The following is a 12,623-nucleotide window of genomic DNA, read 5'->3' as shown; positions in this document are numbered from 1 at the left end:
GGGGTGGAATTATAGGACTGTCTCACTAGGCAGGATGAGGCAGGCTATGCCGCTTGCCACCCCTAGATACAATATATAATATTAGTGAATATATATGAATTATTTCTATTATATTGAAATAATAATATTGGTGAATATTAATGCTAAAATTTTTTATTTACATTTTTATTTTATATTTATTTATTTATTTATTTATTTATTTATTTATTTATTTATTTATTTACAATACGTTATCAGTACGAGACTTTGATAAAAACTAAGAAAGACACATATAATAAATTTTCGTTATGTCAAAGTTATCTCATATTGAATTTAATGTCTTGATATATCTAGAAATAATTATTTATCATGAATATTAGATGTCGAAATTCATCTTGATTCAATGGATCTTGGAGATACCATTAAGGTTGAAAATAAATTATCCTAAAAGGATAAAGCCAAAGCCATGAATTTTCGTCGTCATCTTGACGAAGAATTGAAAAATGAACATCTCACACTAAAAGATCTTACAGATTTGTGGAAGAACTTTAAAGAAATGTATAATCATCAAAAGACAGTAATACTTCTTCAAGTTCGATATGAGTGGACACATTTGCGTCTATAGGATTTAAATGAATACAATTCAACAATGTTCTGAATTATCTCACGAATGAAATTATGTGGAAGAAATATAACTGATAATAACATGTTAGAAAAAAATTTCTCAGCCTTTCATGTATCGAATGTGCTCCTGCAGTTGCAGTATCGAGAGAAAGAATTTAAAAAATAATCTGAGCTAATTTCTTACCTTCTTGTTGCTGAACGTAACAATGAATTACTTTTAAAGAATCATGTAGCGCGTCCAACTGACGCCGCCCTATTTCCTAAAGCAAATGCGGCAAATTATAATCCCATAAGAGATAAATGATAAGACTTTGGTAACAATAAAAATTATGGAAGAAAAAAAAAATTCACAAGAAAGGATCTCACGAGAATGAGATAAAGAAAAAATAATGGCAAAATAAATCAACAGAGGATAAATATTTCTGTTGTGGTGGAAAGAGCCATTGGTCGCGTACCTGTTGTACCTCAAGGCACTTAGTTGATCTTTGTCAAGCATACTTGAAAAAGGATTACAAAAAAAATGAGACACATTTTGTTTCAAATGATGTTGTTGAAAATTACACCACTCATTATGTAGTATCTGATTTTTTTAAAGATCTTGAAAAAAATATTGGTCATTTGATCAATGTTAAAAAAGTTTAATATTTGGATTCGTTAAGTTCTTATGTCAATAAATAATGTAAAACTTTTTGTTAAGCTTTATCTTCTGTGCATTTAAATTTCAAGTATGATGTATATAAATAATTCTCAATAAAATATTATTGTGTTTAATAAAATATTATTGCTTATGATTAAGAATTTTAAAATCATTAAATATATCAAGTTAAAAAATAATAACAATAATAATAAAATTTTTAGTATATGATACTTTTTTATATAGAATTTTACTGAGCATGTATTTTTACTTATTTTATGATATAATCTTATTATTATTATTTGACTTTGAAAAAAATGACAAGAATATATAATGAAGATATTTGTTATGCAGATAGTGCAAGTTTGCATACTATTCTCAAAAGTAATATATATTTTATTCATCTTGTACCAAAAAAAAATGTGTTAATAAATTATTGGCTCAGGCAATGCGATAGAAGGCTTTGAAAAAGTTATAATTTTGTTTCTTGGAGGAACCAAATTCATAATAAATAATGCACTATTGTCTATTAAGTCACTGGGAAACTTGTTGAGTTTTAAAGATATTCGCAGAAATGGATATCATGTTGAAATAATGAATCAAATGAGAAAAATTATGAGTACTTATATATCACAACTTATGATTCAAATAAAAATGTTATATTATAAAAGTTATCCTCAATTTCTTATGAATTATATTATACTAAAATTAGTGCAATTGAATCAAATGCCATTGTAAACAAGAAGTTTACTAGTCCAAATAAATTTACAATTTGCCATGATCGATTGGGTCATCTTGGAACAATCATAATGTGAAAAATTATTGAAAATTTTCATGGATATTCACTATAAAAAACTAGAAGATTCTTAAATTTAGTGAATTTTGTTATGTTGTATGTTCTCATGGAAAGCTAATTTTAAAGTCATCACCAGTGAAAATTGGATTTGAGTCTCCTGAATTTTTAGAAAGGATTTAAGGTGATATATGTGGACCTATTCATCCACCATGTGAATCTTTTAAATATTTTATAGTCCTGTTAGACGCATATTCGAGAAAGTCACTTGTATGCTTATTGTCTTTTCACAACCTAGTGTTTGCGAGATTACTTTCTCAAATCATTTGATTAAAAGCACAATTTTCAGAAAATTCAATCAAAACAATTTGTCTTAATAATACTGGTGAATTCACCTTTCAAACTTTTAATGCTTATTGTATGGACAATGATATAAGTTTTGAACATTTATTACTCATGTTCATACACAAAATGAACTAGCAGAGTCACTTATTAAACGAATCCATTTGATTGCTAGACCCTTACTTATGAGAACAAATCTCTCGACCTCTGCTTGGGGCATGCCATTTTATATGTTGCTGTATTTATTCGCATAAGACCAATAAGTTACCTCCAATTTTCTCCTCTACAATTAGCTTTTGGCTAGCAGCTAAATATTTTCTATTTGAGAATATTCAAATGTGCGATATATATTCTAATTTCCCCGTCTTATCGTATCAAAATGGGACCCCAAAGAAAATTAGGGATATATGTTTGATATGATTCTTCCTCTATAATAAGGTATCTAGAGATACAAACTAGAGATGTATTTTAAACCCAATTTGCAAATTGTCATTTTGATTAATCAAAATTTTTAATATTAGAGGGAGAGAATAAGCTTATTGAAAATGAACTTAATTAGAATGCCTTATCCTTGATGCATTTAGATCCTCGATCAGGGCAATGTGAACTAGAAATTTAAAAGAATATACATTTGCAAATAATAGCAAATGAATTATTTGATACATTTTCTGATACAAAGAGAATAACTAAATCCTATATACTAGCTGAAAATGTCCCAATTCGAATTGATGTCACAACCAGACAAATAGTCACCGAGACAAATTCACGCCAGAAGCATGGTAAGCCTACAATTCCAAAGACAAAACATCCTCAAAAAAGAAAAAAGGTAAATACTATTCCTGTTAAAAAATATAAAGATATAGTAAAGACATCTGCAATTGTCCAAAATTCTGATATAGTTTTGATGCCAGAAGATGTTCAGGAACTTTGAATTTCTAAACATTGTGAAAATGATGAGATCTCAATAAATTATGTCTTTACAAGAAAAAAATAGAACCAAAATAAAAATTATCAATAAAATATTTGCATATAATGTGACATTACACATCATGCATGAAAGTAAGGATCTTGAGTCAAAAATAGTCGAAGAATGTCGACAAAGAAATGTTTGATTAAAATGAAAAGAAGTTATGAAAGCTGAGTTAGACTTGCAAAACGTGAAGTCTTTGGATTTGTAGTATGTACACTAGAAGATATAAAACATGTTGGATACATAAGGGTATTCGTGAGAAAACGAAATGAGAAAAATGAATTTGTATGCTACAAACCTCGACTTGTGGCACAAGGTTTTTCACAAAGATCTGATATATATTATGAAGAAACATATTCCCCTGTGTTAGATACAATAACATTGCGTTATTTGATCAGTTTATCCACATACCATAAACTACAAATGCATTTAATAAATGTAGTGACAACTTATTTAAACGGATCATTAGATCGTAGTATCTAAATGAAAATTCCTGAAAGACTAAATCATCTAATAAATATTCGCACGGGTTATACTCATTCAAATTGCAAAAATTTTTATATAGTCTAAAACAATCTTGACGAAATGTGGTATAATCGTTTTACTGAATATTTGGCCAAAAGGTATTATAAAATGATTATATTTGCCCATATGTTTTTATAAAGAAATCTGGATCTGAATTCATTATAATTGCTGTTATACGTTGATGACTTAAATAATATTAAAACCCCTGAAGAGATTCCAACAATTATAAAAACTCTAAAAGAAGAGTTTGAAAAGAAAGAATTCGAAAATACTAAATTTTGTCTCGACCTGCAGATCGAGCATACAAACAATGAGATCTTTATTCGTCAAACAACATATAAAGAAAAGACCTTGAAGAAATTTTATATGGATAAGTCACATCTATTAAGTACCCCAATGATCGTAAGGTCTTTTGATGTGGAAAATGATCAATTCCGTCTTAAAGAAAAAAATGAAGATATCCTTGATATTGAGAAGTACTATATCTTAGTGTCATTGAATCACTAATGTATCTTGCTAATGATATGCGACCTGACATATTATTTATTGTGAATTTACTAACAAAGTATAGTTCCTCTCCAACAAAAAGACATTGGAATGGAATCAAACAAATATTTCGATATCTTCATAGAATAGTTGATATGAGACTATTTTATCGATATGAATCCAAGTCACAATTAGTTGGTTATGTAAATGCAAGATATTTGTCTGATCCACACAAAGAAAGATCTCAAATAGGATACCTATTCACATATGGTAATACAACTATATCATGAAGGTCTACCAAATAGACGATAACAGCAACATCCTCTAATCATGTTAAAATACTAGCGATACACAGAGCAAGTTGTGAGTGTTTTTGCCTTAAGAGTTTAATCCAATATATTCTATCATCATGTAGACTCACTTATAAAAAAATAGCTCCAACTATTCTATTTGAAGATAATACAACATGCATTGCATAACTTAATGGTAGATACATCAGAAGTGATAGAACAAAACATATTTCTCACAAATTCTTTTTCGCTCATCATCTTTAAAATCAATGAATAATTGATGTTCAACAAAGTATATTTTATCCAAATTCTTCTTCACTCATATTTTTTATGTGCTTTTAAAAGATAAACAATTGATTTTACCTAAAATTTTGCCATTTGTTAAGAAACTTAAAAAAATCTTATTATAAATTTCATTAAATAATTAATCATTTGACTAACAATTATGTTCGTTTTAGAAATCTTATTTAGGAGGCTATTATAGGAGCAAGATTGAAGTTGAATGAGAGCAAAAAAGACATGAAGGTTGATGCTGATCTCTTTAATATGAAAGCAAGTAAGTTTTGTTGAACCCCAACTTTTAGGGGTTAATATGGCTAGTTTTACTTCCTTGGAATTCGACACTTCCGTGGATGATTTTGAAGCTAATATTCGCCAAATTTATCCTAGTGTAAGGGAAGGCCAAATTTATCCTGGAGTAAGGGAAGGTTTGTTGGATTTTCAGATGCATCAGAAGTTGAAGGATAGGGATGTGCTGAAGAAAGTTTCATATCTTGCGGCCAAAAGATTCGGTGTCTCAGGGTACACAAGTATATGCAACTACCTTCCATGAATTCTTTAATTATATGTTAATTTTTCATTTAAGATTGGAGTTTCATTTATTGTCTCTGACAAATTATCAGAAACCGAAATGGGTATTCACTAAAAAAATTTCACTCATTCAAACTCATCACCCGTACTACGGTTGACAGAACCGCCTTCTCTCTCTCATGGAGAAATCTTCTCTCATATGGAGTGTTTTCTTAGATTAACAGCTTCGTGCTTATCTGTTTGTCATTCACCTCTTTGTGTATACTTCTCACCTCTTTCTGCATACTTTTTTCTTTAGTTTTTCTTTTGCACATCAGTACATATGGCCTGTCAAGAGGATCAATCTATCGAAGGCAAAGTTATCTCCATAAACCCTGTTGAGGATGACAGTTTTGATGCAGAAAATATTAACTTGGTAGGAAAGATTCTATCAGACAGAGAAGTTAGTTTTAATACCTGTAGAGCAGCTCTTCTGGTATCTGGGGCCATCCGGAAGGAGTTGCCATTTCTGATGTTGGCAGAAATAAATTGCTTATCAGCTTTAAGGACGTGCGAAAAGGGATCCAAATAAGGAATGGAGGGCCCTGGAGCGTTCGTGGACATCTTCTTAATCTGCAGATATGGAACGGACGTGAGTCACTATATGATGTGGATCACAGGTATATGGAATTATGGGTACAAATTCATGGACTTCCACTTAGCTATATAACAAGGAAAACAGCAGAAATTATTGGTAAGCAATTAGGAACTGTGATGGAAGCAGAAAATCCCAGGTTAAATAATACACTACAGAGAACGTTTTTGAGGGTGAGGGTAACTATGAACATCACCAGGCCTTTGCCAACGGGTTTTTGGTTAGCAACACAGAATCATCAAACTCTTTGGGTGGACTTCAAGTATGAGAGGATACAGGATAGTTATTGTCTGAATTGTGGAGTCCTGAGTCATACCAAGAAGGAGTGTAGCAGCCCAATGGTAGTGGCTAGCTGGGACCATATGCAACCTAGGTATGGGCTAGGATTGGGAGTTAATCGTGCCAGGGCCATCTCAGCCAAGGGGAAAGAGCAGGATGAGAAGGAAATGAACAAGGAATGGACTGAGGCTAAACAAGATTGTGAGGGGGAGCGCACCAGAAGGGAGCATATGAAGGAGCATTTGACTGAGGAGAGTTGTACAGGCAGGGGAGTGCAAGCAGAGCCGCTGCGAACTATTCATGCAAATTCCGTCCATCAGACGCCGTTAGGAGAGGAAAGCCATGGATCTAGGCTGCAGGGTGAAGAAGGGGAAGCTCTGAGAAATGGGGACAAGATTGCAAACACTAGAACTGATATCAGGGAAGGTTATGACAAGCTCCAGGAGGCAGGGGAAGGTAGCTGTGCATTTAGGCTTAATGCCACGTCTTCTATGAGGTGTCAGGAGCATCTTGAGGTTGGGGGGAATGAGGAGCGCCTACCTTTTGGTAATAGAACAAGGCTGAATGAAGGTCGTTTGGATGAGCCCAAGCAGATGGAGGATGGTGTCCAGCGCCAACAAGCAGAGCATGATGTATTCGGGAACTCTAAAAAGCTAACAATTGGGGAAGAACTGGAGAAGCTTTTTGGTAAGAAACAGGCCCAGGCCAAGCATCATGGTGATGCAAAAATTAACAAGCATTTTGGCTTGGAGACACGAATAGTTACGCATGATGCAGGACAGATGTGGAGCTACAGGGACAAACCAAAAATGAAGAGAGTTGTTTCTGCTGCTGGTAGAACCATGATACAGCGAATGGATAATGGAGAGGAGTATTATGTTGAGCTGGCTGAGGAGCAGCATCATAAAGAGAAGGAGGTTGCTGCTGGGTTGGAGCAGAGGAATGAGAGTCAACGTGTGTTGGAACTGGCTTTTGATCTGAGGCTGAATCTGAACTCCAAAAGGATTAGGGATACAAGCAGCCTGGCAGTCTTTGTTGACAAGTTTGAGGATGATGAACACCTAAGAATGGGAAAATCAGGTAAGAAGTTCAAATACGTTCCTGGATCGGTCATGGCTGAGGAGGCGGGCCTTATCACGCCCCACCAGCAGCCATGATTGTTGTTAGCTGGAACTCTCGAGGTATGGCGGCCCCATCGACAGTCTCTGAATTAAGGAGTATTTGTAAATATCTTAGGCCGTCCGTTTTGTTCCTTATGGAGACCAAAGCTAGTAATCTTAGTTGTGCTAGGACTAGGAGAAACTTAGGTTTTGATAACATGTTTTGTGTTGAGTCCCGGGGGTTGTCCGGAGGGCTCTGTCTTTTTTGGAAAAATAATATAAATATTGATGTTTATGCTTAGTGTGATAACTTTATTAAGGCCCAGATAAGCACTGTTAATGTTAATGCCTGGGAAGGAATTTTTGTCTATGGCCATCCTGATTTTAAGAGAAGGAAGGAGTTATGGAATGAGTTAACTTGTGTAGATAATAATTTGCATGTGCCGAGGGCTTTTATTGGCGACTTTAATGATGTTATTGCACAGCATGAGAAAGTGGGGATGCATCCAAAGCCGACTAGTCAGATTGACACTTTCAGGTGCTTTATTGACAAGAATGCGCTCATGGACTTAGAGTTGCAAGGTACTAAATACACATGGTTTAGTAACCCAAGGAATGGTTTTGTTACTAAGGAAAGGATAGATAGAGTACTTGCTAATTGGGAATGGAGAGAAGCTTTCCAGCATGCCACCCTTTCAGCTTTACCAGCTATTAGCTCTGACCATACGCCTTTAGTTCTCAATGTTACACCCAGGGGAATAAGGACCAGATGCTTTAAATTTGAAGCTTTTTGGGCTGATCATGCTGACTGTGGTAATATCATTAGGAAAGGATGGAATAGTGTTTGTAATAGTTCGGTTGATCATTGGACCAATTTGTCCCGAAGGATGAATAGTTGTAAGGAAGAATTGGTCAAATGGAGCAAGACGAACTTTAAGAGGGCTGATCTTGAAATACAAAAGCAAATGCATAGCCTTAAGCTAGCAGAGGAAAGAGATTACTCGGATACTCAGCAGCAGGAAATTAGTAATTTGAAAATGGATATTATTAGGCTGTGGAAACAAGAGGAAAAGTTTTGGGGGCAGAGATCTAGAGTGAAATGGCTGAAGTTTGGTGATAAGAATACTGCCTTTTTCCATGCTTCTACCATCCAACGAAGGGACAGGAATAGGATTGTGAAGTTAAAGGATATTAGTGGAGAATGGGTGTGTGGTGAGGATCAGATACTAAAGTTGGCTGTTCTTCATTTTCAGAATCTGTTTAAAGCTTCCAGCAACCTTGTTATGTCTGAATGCATTAGCAAGATCCCTATTAGAGTTACTGAAGATATGAATCGAGAGCTATTGAAAGAGGTTTCTGATCAGGAAATTAAAGAAGCTACCTTCAGCCTTGGAAGTCTTAAGGCACCTGGTCCAGATGGATTAAATGGCCTTTTTTTCCAGAAGCATTGGGCAATTCTTCAGAAGGAGGTTTGTGAAGTTGTTAAAGTCTTTTTTCGGGAAGGGGTCCTACCAAGCAGCATTGGAGATACTATTATAGTTTTGGTTCCTAAGACCAATTATCCAGAATCTCTTAATCAGCTTCGACCGATCAGCTGTTGCAACTTTATATATAAGATCATTTCTAAAGTGTTGGTTATTAGACTTAGAAGAGTTATTGATGCGATTGTTTCACCTATCCAGAGTGCATTTGTGGGGGGTCGCCTCATTCAGGACAACATGGTGATAGTGCAGAAAATGTTTCATGCTTTAAATACCAAAGGGCAGTTTGCTTCCAGGAATCTAGCTGTCAAGATTGATATGAATAAAGCCTATGACAGGGTTGAGTGGTCATTCCTAGAAGCAACTCTGGAAGCTTTCGGGTTTAATCCGCATTGGGTCAGGCTGATTATGATGTGTGTCTCGCAGGTTTCTTATAAAATTAAGATCAATGGTGTGTTGTCGAGGAGGTTTATGCCGCAGAGGGGACTAAGGCAGGGAGACCCCCTTTCGCCATACTTGTTTATCATAGCAGCTGAAGTTTTTACTATTCTCATGGACAAGGCTAAATAAGAGGGTAGAATCTCTGGTGTTAAAATTGCTCCCACTGCTCCAGCCATTTCTCATCTCCTCTTTGCGGATGATTGCATTATCTTCTCGAAGGTTAGTGAGGAGGAAGTTTATCAGCTCATTACTATTTTGAATATGTATACAGAAGCCTCGGGGCAGCGAATAAATGTTGACAAGTCTGGGATTACGTTTGGCAACCAGGTTCCGATCAGAAATAGAGTAGAAATAGAAGAGATCTTAGGGTTGCCAGCTTGGGATCAACCAGGCAAGTATCTGGGTCTTCCAGCTCAGTGGGGGAGATCTAAGAATAAAGCTCTGAGGTGGATTGAGGAGCGAGTGTCTGACAAGCTTTGCGGTTGGAAAGAAAAACTTCTTTCTCAGGCTGGGAGGGAGGTTCTCATCAAATCGGTTATTCAAGCGATACCTGCCTATGCTATGAATGTCGTCCTTTTTCCTAAATGTTTTTGTCATCGCCTTTGTCAAAAAGTGGCTAAATTTTGGTGGGCCTCCACTGGTAAAGATAGGGGTATCCATTGGAGAAGTTGGGATAAAATTTCTGCTAGCAAAACGGATGGTGGAATTGGTTTCAAGGATTTTTATAGTCAAAATTTAGCACACTTGGCAAAACAGGCATAGAGAGTGTTTGAATGCCCTAATGCGGTATGGGTTCAGGTGCTTAAGGCTGTCTATTTTCCAAATGAGGATTTCAAAGTAGCTAAGGCAGGAAGGGGAGCATCTTGGATCTGAAAAAGTATTGTGCATGGTAAGGATTTCCTTTTGAGAAATGGGAGATGGCTGGTTGGGAATGGAGAAAGACTGCACATTTTACATGACAATTGGATACTGAACATGACGAATAGTCCTGTTGTTATGAATGATGATGTCACATTTGTAAAGGAGCTGGTTAGTGAAGGGCAGGGGTGGAATATAAGCGAGTTAAGGAAACATTTTGATGGAGATTCTGTTGGAAAGATCATTAGAACTCCGGTGAGTGTTATTGGCAGAGAAGACAAGCTTAGTTGGCCTCTTAAACCAGATGGCAAGTACACTATCAAAACCGGTTATCATGCTGCCAGGAAAGAACAGCATCTCGATAATAGCAATAGCCCATCAACGAGTGATGACTTTAAGGATTTATGGAGAGACATTTGGAAACTAAAAGTGCCTCAAAAGATTAGAACCTTTCTATGGCGGGCCTCACATAACATTCTACCGGTATTCCAAAATCTTTATAAGAAGAAAATATCTAACACTCCTATCTGTCCTATTTGTTTGCAGGAACCAGAGTCCACTGAGCATGCGCTTTTACTCTGCCCTTGGACAAGGGCTGTATGGTTCGGAGCCCAAATCCAATGCTGTCTTACGGCCTATACTGTATTATCTTTTGGGAAATGGGTCATGGATCTTTTCAAAAGTATGAAGATCGGCACAGGAACTGATTATGTGCTGAGTAGCAGCAGAGTTGGTTTTTTGGTATGGGAGATTTGGAAAGCAAGAAATCAGGCAGTACATCACAGGTCTAAACCTAGTCCTTTACTAGCAATCGAAAATGCTAAACAAATGGAAATTGATTTTGCAGATGTTATAGAAGAACCAGCTATAAGTTCTATTCATCATAGAAGGACAGATAGAAGGGTTACCTGGAGACCGCCTCCGCAAGGATGGATTAAGTGCAATGTAGATGCAGCGTTTCGCGAAGTGTACTCTGGAGGAGCAACAGCGGCAGTATTCAGAGACCATACTGGAAGCCTCCTTGCAGCTTCAAATTCTAGAATTGCAGCTTCCTCACCTCTAGCTGCGGAAGCATTTGCGGTTAGAGAAGCATTAATAATGGCTAAAAACTTTCAACTGGATAGAATTATTGTTGAATCTGATAGTTTGTTACTCATACAAGCTTTAAAATCAAAAGCCCCAGTTGCAGAAATTCAAGTGATTTTGGATGACATTTTGGAATTAGTGCGAAGTATCACAAATTGTGGGTTTACCTGGGTGCCTAGAGAAGGGAATGGCTTAGCACACGAAGTAGCCAGGCTTACTGCTGACGGTTCTCTTCAACAGAATTGGCTCAGCTGCAAGCCGCGAACCATCGTCAACATTTTGGCAGAAGAGCACTATATGTCTTTGCAACTGGCAAACAGATCATGAGTATGATGTCTATTTTGTTTTTTTGGCTATGTATAAAAATCAAATCAGGCAGGGAATTAATTGGATTGCAGATTGAAAGTTTGGAGGCATTATGGATATGCATTTTGGTACCTTGTTTGTCGGGAGGGGGGAATGCCATGTTTGTTGTTTGGCGATGTACTTCTTTGTCTCGCCAGCTTAGCTTGCCTAGCCCGGAGGGTCAGAAAACCAGAGTCCTGCGTTTCGGAGTGCACGGTTCTGCTTAGAATCCATCTGCTTTAAGCTTTCCAGGATCTCAGTACTGAGTGACCAGTGGGCAGTTTGAGGAGGTGTTGATGCGGCTGCTAAGGAATGTGCCAGGGAGGCTGGACAGGCAGGAAACTAGCTAAGAGGGGAGAGTAGTCATGAATAACCACATGCATGCATTCAGGTTCATCAAAGAGGAAGATTGGCTTATGCTCCTTTGGGTCTTGGTTCAGCTGACGCTTGGATCGGATACAGTGAGATAACCTCATCGTGCAACTCGGTGCTACTGCATCTGCTCAGAATCATCCTTCTGGTTGGGTTCCTTCTTTGTTTGACTAATGACTGAAGTGGCTGTGACCATTGATATCGTCGCGCAGGATATTGCAGTGGTAGGTATTGAGTTTGGCATCGGATTGAAGCTTCACCTACAGAATGAGGAGGGAGACCTCTTCCATTGCCGGGTCGGGTGTAGGTTTCAGGATCTGGGTTGGGTTTCTGGTTTGTTTTGGTTTGGGCCTGCTGTAGGCCTGGACCTTGCCCAAAAAAAAAAAAAAACTCATCACCTGTATTTGCCATCTTTTAACTTAAAAGTAAGGTCCATCTAGCCATCTAGGTCACTGCTCACTACATGAGGAAAGGAAATAAAACTGCGAATAAGATAACACAAGTTGCATAATCCACTGCCTTAGTTCTTTGTTTTTTTTTTTTTTACAGAAATCCACCGCCTTAGTTTACCACA

At 36.6% G+C, this 12,623-nt stretch overlaps 2 long non-coding RNA genes across 2 annotated transcripts; both read right to left on the bottom strand.

The window, feature by feature from the left end:
• Positions 1-2,921: 2,921 nt before the first annotated feature.
• LOC140174907 (uncharacterized) lies at positions 2,922-3,713 on the bottom strand. Its single transcript, XR_011865043.1, has 2 exons — positions 3,641-3,713; positions 2,922-3,157 (listed from the first exon to the last, which is right to left on the bottom strand). It is a non-coding gene; the product is annotated as an uncharacterized lncRNA (long non-coding RNA).
• Positions 3,714-5,466: 1,753 nt separating this feature from the next.
• Positions 5,467-12,425, bottom strand: LOC140174906 (uncharacterized). Its single transcript, XR_011865042.1, has 5 exons — positions 11,771-12,425; positions 11,500-11,641; positions 11,155-11,309; positions 5,910-6,065; positions 5,467-5,827 (listed from the first exon to the last, which is right to left on the bottom strand). It is a non-coding gene; the product is annotated as an uncharacterized lncRNA (long non-coding RNA).
• Positions 12,426-12,623: the final 198 nt, after the last annotated feature.

This window comes from Arachis hypogaea, chromosome 8 (genome assembly GCF_003086295.3).
Source record: "Arachis hypogaea cultivar Tifrunner chromosome 8, arahy.Tifrunner.gnm2.J5K5, whole genome shotgun sequence".
In the NCBI taxonomy this organism is placed as follows: domain Eukaryota; kingdom Viridiplantae; phylum Streptophyta; class Magnoliopsida; order Fabales; family Fabaceae; genus Arachis; species Arachis hypogaea.
Note: the sequence above shows the minus strand (reverse complement) of the source record. Positions and strands in the feature narration are given on the sequence as shown.